Raw genomic sequence first — 7,993 nt, forward strand, 5'->3', positions numbered from 1 at the left:
AGAAATAAGATAGATTTAACTAGGTTAGACTATTTTATCTAGCGCCAGGGGCACTAGGGTCAGGGACCAAAATTATACTGGCCAGGGGCCAGGCTCGAGAAATAGGATAGATTTAACTAAGTTAAACTATTTTATCTAGCGCCAGGGGCACTAGGGTCAGGGACCAAACTCGAGGAATAGGATAGATTTAACCGGGTTAAACTATTCTATCTAGTGCCGGGCACTAGGTGGTCCGGGACCACAAATATATCTTTACTGTCAGGGACAGTGCGCAGGATCCATAAAAAATATTTGGCTAAAATAAATCTAAAATTAAGAACGTTCTAAAATAGTTAAAATATTTTCAAGTACTAATTGTGTGTGGTTTATTTAAGGTCTCTGTGTTTTCTGTTGGATCTGTCCTCCACTGCATTCTCTAAAATTCAATATTATTGTAAAAAGGGAACAGTCCGTTTAAACAAAAGGAGTTGGAAGTTGAATTTGAATGTTGTGCAAAGAATGTGTGATAAGAATGGGGACTCACTATACATGTGCATTGGTAAATTTATGGGAGGAATATGGTCTTTCCAGGAAATGTGAGCTTTAGGCTCATTAAGATAGAAAAACTAAGTTAGAAATTATTTAAATTTTAGAGAAATAAAAGTTTTTTTGTTAGGCCTTTGTTGCAAAGTGAACAGAGACAGTGATTAGCTTAAAGGTAAAATAACTTTAACCAAAGTGTGCTAAGCTCCTCACAGGACAATTATCCCAGACCTGGGGCCTATCCGAAAACTTTTTTTTGCATAGGAAATTTCCTTTCCTATCGAGATGAACCGGAAGTACTCGGCAGATAGGTGATCCGAATTCCCAAAATGCTTAGGAAAGGCATAGGAAAGGAGCCTCGATTCATCCTTTAACCCTCCTTTAGCATAGGTTACTCCTGACCAACCTATGCTAAAGGAAAGGAGATAGTGGTATCCCATAATCCTTTACGGCGTCAAGATTTAAAGCAACAGGCCACCGCCGGAGTTTACCGACTCTACACGAATACAAACGAGAGGTAAAACAGAAGAGAGGAGAGGAGAAGAGAAGAGAAGAGAGGAAGATTTAACTCGGCTAAAACAAAATACCCCCCTCCCCTCTCCCCCATTAAGATAATAAAGAACTCATAAAAGACCAACATCATAATAGTTATTTTCGTAGCACATAATTTACACCATAAGAAAAGAAAATACCAACTTCACATTTAATGAAGTTACTGGGGGCAGTTCATTTCAACATCAACATAAGTGTAGCCTCTTTTTATTCCACATGTGAATTGGGATATATGGGAGTGATTCTCACTCTGTTGGCGACAACCTGATTAAAATCAATATGAAAAGAACGCATGGATCAAACGAGCGCTTGTTGTAGTCCATTTTCGGAGAATAGTGTAGTTTCATGCTAGACTCACGTCAGCAATACTCGCCGTCGCGCAATGACGTCGGTTAGGAAAAGTGGAGTCGAATTCATTTGAAACAGCGCTGTCCTTTCCTATGTTCGATAGGAAGCACCTTTCATCTCTCCTTAACCCCGATGACGTTTAGGGGTTAAGGCATAGGAAAGGAGGCTTATAGGTTAGGAGATTGGACTTTTCGGATAGGCCCCTGGTCTCTCGTCTCTGGCCTAGCAGAATCTCCTCTCTCACACCTCCGGTTGCAGACCAAAACCAGCTCAACGAACTAAAGCTGTATCCACATCTACACCTGAATCCAGCCCTGCATCTGCCAGATGAGTATTTTCCAACTACCACCTTATTCCATTTCAAATGGGGTCCAGTTCAACATGACTGGCCTAAAGAAGAGATCCTTTTATGACAGAACTAATGTGAACTCTGTGACAAGGACAACCTCTGTATGGCCCAGCTGAATGCCTATGGACACATGGAAAAGGCGGTTAAAGAGGACCAGGAAGACGGGGCAGAGGCAGAGCCAGCAGATGTGGCTAAAACACCAGGAACATCAACATGGCTGATTCTGTGTTGGGACAACTTGCACTGGGCAGGGAATGTCCTGAACAACAACCAGAGAATGGACTGCAGTTGCAGTCCCAGGAGCAGAGAGGCAGTGGGAGAGTGGGAGACTGACTGGCCGGAGAGGAGAGACAGAGAGGGGTCCACAGGAGGGTGAGGTGCACCAAACATGCAGTGACTCTCACTGTCCAGTAATATTATTATTATATGCTCAATTTTCCCATCTGAATTGTCTACACCAGAATTGTTAGTGTCACGCTAGGTGATTACATTTTTGGCTAATTATGGTATAGTATATCTAATTTGTTTTGATAGACAACTGAGTATTGTACTGTATCCAGGTCTCTATGTTTACATACCTATCTTTGCAGGTGAAAACATTTACCCAAAACACGGCTATAGGCCGAGCAAGTGACTGCAGTGACTAAAGTAGTGTTGGTTTAACCACAAGAGCATGTTTCCTTTATACACACACAATTACGAAACAATTATTTAATGATAGAAAAGTACTTCTAATATTGCGCTATAGCATCATTTGTGAGTAGAATTTTCTAAAAATAACAGTGTGTAAGACGGGATGTTATTATTCCCAAGCCACACAATTTCCAAAAAGGGATAATCATTTTTAAATGACTTCAGAATTTTCAAAATTAGTTAAGCCTCTGCAGAGCAAACTTTATACATGATCATGGACTGACTGATGACTAAGACTGACTGTTTAATTATTTTACAACCTTTTCCTAATTCACTGCGTTCTCCTTACAGACAGAAAAAGGCAATAGATAAGTCTTTTCTCCCTCTCAGCAGAGCTGATAAGAGCTCAGGAGGATGTTCCCAAAACAACGTTTGTTTCTAGACAAGAAGGGCACCCGTGTTTTGACCAAATTTAGTTTATCTTACACATAAATGTGACTTGGGTAAAACTTTGAGAACATACAAACAATATGTAACTTGCAGCACAACACAGAAAAATACCACCATTGATCTCTGCTATGGTTCAATAGGTGGAGCTTATCGTTCCATACCCATGCCTGCCCTTGGGGCCACTTATCACAACAGTGTTTACCTCATGCCAGTGTATAAACCGTCCTTCAGACGCTTAGAACACAAGGAGAGACAGGTGGAAAGTGGCCCATGGAGGGGTCCTTTGCCTCAGATACGCTTGCTAGTTCAACTGTATATGGCCCACATGGAGATCCAGCTTGGGATTTTGGTAAAATAAGAAGATGTGTGGCAATATGGTTTGACACCGCAGAACTGTATGGAAGTGGGAATGAATGTACTGAACGTGCAAATGTGTGCAAAGGAAAGGATGATCGAGTTCCTGAAGAACTTAAAGAATTGATTAATAGATGTGTTGCATTATGTAAGTGCACGTCATGTGCCACTGCTTGAAACTATGTTGAAAACTAGAGCTGAGGAAATGGTTAAGATAAAACAGTGTCATGGATCAAACCCCACACAAAATGCTAAAGCCATGATATTCAAATGGGTGAAACGGCAGAGTACCCCCCCCCCCCCCCCCCCCTCACCACAAAGTCTGGTGGCCACTCTGATAGAGGCCGGCCTACCGCTCCTGTCTTCCATGATTGATGTGCCTATTGTTTCCTCATACCCAAAAGTAACTCAGAAGATAGAAGAAGCTACAATACAACATGTAAGTAGAAATAAAGAGGATGAATTACTTTTCATAGCAGCTGCAGTTCAAGCACTAAGGGAGATAGACTTGCATGCAGCAGGAGGGTCAGGGATCAAAAAGGGAGGAGTGAGTGCGATAGAACCAAAGTACATCAGCCGGCAGAGCAAAGCACACACTTCCCCACACTACTCACAAAACAATAACTTCAGAAACAATTGGAGAAAAGGACAGTGTAACTTCTGCGGGAAAAAATTGTCAGACCATACAAATTTAATTCAAGCAGCTACAATTAAACTTTCTTCTTCCCCTATTGAAGACCCACTAATGCCAGTAGAAATAAATGGGTCCACAGTGTCCATTTTGGTTGATAGTACCCCTTCAAAGAGTATATGCTGTTTGATGTTGAAATTGAACACTCTTATTTGCAGTGATAATATAAGACAACTGTGAGATATGACTAGCAAGATGTTACCACCAGAGTCAGAATTGATTATCTTTGTTGAATGTTGACTATAGTTTTTGATTTTGTAAATCCAAAAGTTAAAAAGTTAATTGCCGAAATCAATTGTTGTGCAAATTAGCTGTAATGTTGAGATCTATTATATTTTCTTGTTCCTGCTGCCTATGCAGTGGCTCAGACACAGAGATTCTATAGAGAGCTGTTGCTGAGATACAGAGAAGCATTTACATACAATACAGTGCCTAAAATTATGAGAGGAGATTGACCCTTGGACTCCTTCTGGAAAGTATCCTAAAACTATTTACGTTGCTAAGTAAGTTGCATGATCTTGAGATATTATCAATGTTGTTTTCCTTCATTTCAACTTGGTTGTAATAAACGTTTCCTTTTGATTCAGATAATTAGCTTATTGACTATTAGACATTTAAATGCACATGATTAGTGAAAGAAGCAAGGAACATTTACTTTATGATTCTACAATGTGTGTTTTATCAGTTAAATAGTCTCACACACAGGAGAGAGTAACTCATTCTAAGGTTTCTTTCTACATGCAGTCACAGACGGCAGTGAGTAAAAACAATAGATAAGGTGGCAGACCTTGAGAGCAGCCATAGCAGCCTCTCAAACAGACAAGCACACAAGCTACATCTGAGTAAACACATTTCGCCACAAAATATATTTATATCAAAGAAGCTACCTTTTCAAGTTCACTTCAGATTATTTTCAGAAAGTTCTTGAGTCCAGCCATTAATGCACCACAAAGTCATGGTTTAGGTTCAACAGTGTTGTCTTTTTAATTTGCATCCAGAGAGCCAGTATCTGTTTGCATTTAGAGCTTAAGGTAAACAAATTAAGAATGAAATCATGTCTCTGGTTATTGGAAAACTTGACCCATTACAGTTTGCTTATCAAACTGGAAAAAGTGTAGATGATGCAAAGCTCTTTATTATAGATACAATGTATAAACATTTAGAAAAGCCTGGATCTCATGTTAGACTGTTATTTGCAGACTTTTCTTCTGCTTTTAATAAGATGCAGCCGCATATTTTAATTGAGAGACTAGCTGCAGAGTTTGAGTTACCCCATCAGATTCTGCTGTTGCTTTAAATTTCTAGAATAGAAATGAATTATTTACAAATAGCACCAATTTGTTTTAACTAGGCTTCAAAAAACTATTTTAAACTATTGTTTAAAGTATGTATTGTGTCCCTAACAGTGTTAAACATTGGATTCCTTTCAGAGAGAGAGACAGAGAGAGAGAGAAAGGGAGTGTGTGGGTATGAGTGAGTATGTGTGCTGGTGTGGTTGAGTGACCATGGGACACCAAAATTGAGTGCCTGTGTGTGTGTGTGTGTGTGTCCGAGAGAGAGCGTGCAAGGATGAACGTGCATGTGTGTCTGATTGCGTTTGACAGCCTGCATGTTTTTGTGAGAGAAGGAACGGGAAAATGTGTGTGTGTGTGTGTGTGTGTGTGTCTGACTGACTGCATGCATGTGTGTGAGAGGAGGGAGAGATTGGTGGTCGCTCTTTCGGCGGGTTTGGCGCCTCTGACCGCCGGAGGAGGGAGGATCTACATTGGTGGAGTGTTTGGATTTGGTGGGGTCCTGCGACCTGGAAGCCACCATAGCGATACACAATAATACCCATTGTATTGTTTTTTTTTCTTTAGCTCACTTCACCTTTTATCTGGTTAAAATGTGTTCACACATTTGTTTAGAAAACTTTGATCTAAAATATGATGATTTTGTTTTAGTTTTCCCTTTTGATTTTAACAGGTACTGGTACACAACAGGCCTCAATACTTACTCACAGAGTTTTTTGTTCAAAGTGCCTAATTTGTCTCAGGAACAATGGTTGCAGGACAGGCTAGGCCCATGGGGAGCAGTTGCCCTTCAAGTTCTTTTTCCATTCCTAATCATGTTTGGTGCCTTCTTGTGTCTCTGTACTTGTACCCTTACCTGCATGAGAGCCTTGCTACACAGATGGATAGCCAGTGTGGTTGGAGGAAAGGTGGAGCAATATGCTCTCCTCCGTTCTCCCAGACGAGAATCCTTTGATCCCTGGGATGTGGCCGACTCACTCCCAGACATTGAGCAGCTGCACTTCTTGACCGAAGGAAGCTCGTAGGCCTCCACTCTACCGAATGTGCATGCTTCAAGCCTAGGGTTGAGGCAGACCCACGACTACAGGACTAAAGAAATCCCGGAAGGATGACAACAAGGGCACACGGTAAAGGTGTTCGCCCCTACGAAGGGTCATGTTCTAGAACCTCTGACCCAGGTACGTATACCCACAGGTAGCATGCTGACTCCTGAGCCCGAAGAAACATCCTGCCATGTGGGTGTTCCTCTGCATCCCACGATGAGAATGGCTACAATGAAATAATGACACCTGAACACCAGGCCTTTGATTTATGCTAACCTTTAATTATATCCTGCAACTTAACATTACCCTTACGGTATATTAATCTACATTTAATAGTTAACATTAATTCTTTCTTACAACATTTTATTTAGTTTTGTTTAGAATTATACTGCCATATAACATTACTTTTGATTTAAATATTTTAAGCATAGCTGTTTAATTTTTTGTTAAACAGAACTGTCTGAAAATTTTTTTTTCCTCTCTAACGATCTATGAGGTTTTTTTCCAAATGATAAGTTCTGTTATAGTAAGTATAGTTAGTGCATAGAATTCTTTTGACCTCCTTTTGCCAATTGTGAGGGGGTGGATTTGCTTCTATGTGTATAGGTGATGATGACCTGTGATTTCTGTCCGTCTATTTTGAATACACTGGTCAAGGGGATAAAACACCTGAAAGGCCACTCAGGCCTTGGCGGACAATCTCACAGGCCATCATGTAGAATTTTAATACGCTTTTGTTTTTCCATATAAACTTGTTTATCCTTTAATTATTAGACCATTTTTTAGAATAATTATATTTGTTATTTATTTATTTTAAAGAGAAGGGAATGTTGTGGAATTCTTTATTACAGTCATAATAATTATGTGTTTATATAAGACTAATGCCATCTTGACTCTAAATAAACGGAAGTTAATCAACAAAAGTTCTGACCTGACCTTATGGTGAAGGTTGTTATGTCTCACTATTCCAACCCTGAAAGCTATTTACGTAGGATGAGGTTCGTGCGTAATTAGATTTTGCTATAACTTCTCTGTCTGACTGCCTATCGGTGGTCATTTCACACAATCCCATTGCTTGATTGTTGTCTTGACTCATGTTTGCAAACATTAAAGATCTGTTCTATTTTTGTATTTAAACATTGTGTCACCTCGTATTAATTGACTATATTCTCATCTTTTAAAGGTTGGTATTTCAATTCCATGACATATGCAATAATATATTTAAAGGAAAAGTAAGTGATATATTTTTGTAAATATACGTGTTAAGTCACTTTATATCAATACAGCGATCACTTAAACAGTATGCGCAGTTTATAACATAGGACTCCGAGTCATATATTTGATTTATCCAATCAGGAGACAGAGCGCTATAAAGAGGCGGGTCTCTGTGCCTGTGAACAATAACTCGCTGCTCTCCAAATTTTCACCAAAACACAGGATTCCTCCAGGGATATCTTTGACAATTCTGTGATTGATTTAAACTTACCACTTACCTGACAGATATGATGTCCATGAAGTCCTCCGGGGTGTTTAGTGTAACTCTGAGATCCTGGCCCTCCTGCAGCTGAACACTGCCATCCAGACTGGCGGAGCTCCTCAGCACAGATACCCAGTCCACCGCAGCCCGACCCAAAGCACCGTCCACCCCCATCCTGACAGACAGCCCCACATGGGCACTGAGAACAAGAGACATCAGTTAACACTTTACTGGGAACAGTTATGTGTCCAAATGTCAAAGTTCTAAGCCCCTGTTACGGGT

The 7,993-nt window shown here is 40.2% G+C and overlaps 1 long non-coding RNA gene across 1 annotated transcript; it reads right to left on the reverse strand.

Annotated features, from left to right (window-relative positions):
• Positions 1–3,473: 3,473 nt before the first annotated feature.
• On the reverse strand, positions 3,474–7,331 carry LOC307255769. Its single transcript, XR_013845039.1, has 2 exons — positions 3,562–7,331; positions 3,474–3,517 (listed from the first exon to the last, which is right to left on the reverse strand). It is a non-coding gene; the product is annotated as an uncharacterized lncRNA (long non-coding RNA).
• Between the last annotated feature and the right edge of the window lie 662 nt (positions 7,332–7,993).

This window comes from Ammodytes marinus (assembly GCF_949987685.1).
Source record: "Ammodytes marinus genome assembly, chromosome: 9".
Classification (NCBI taxonomy): domain Eukaryota; kingdom Metazoa; phylum Chordata; class Actinopteri; order Uranoscopiformes; family Ammodytidae; genus Ammodytes; species Ammodytes marinus.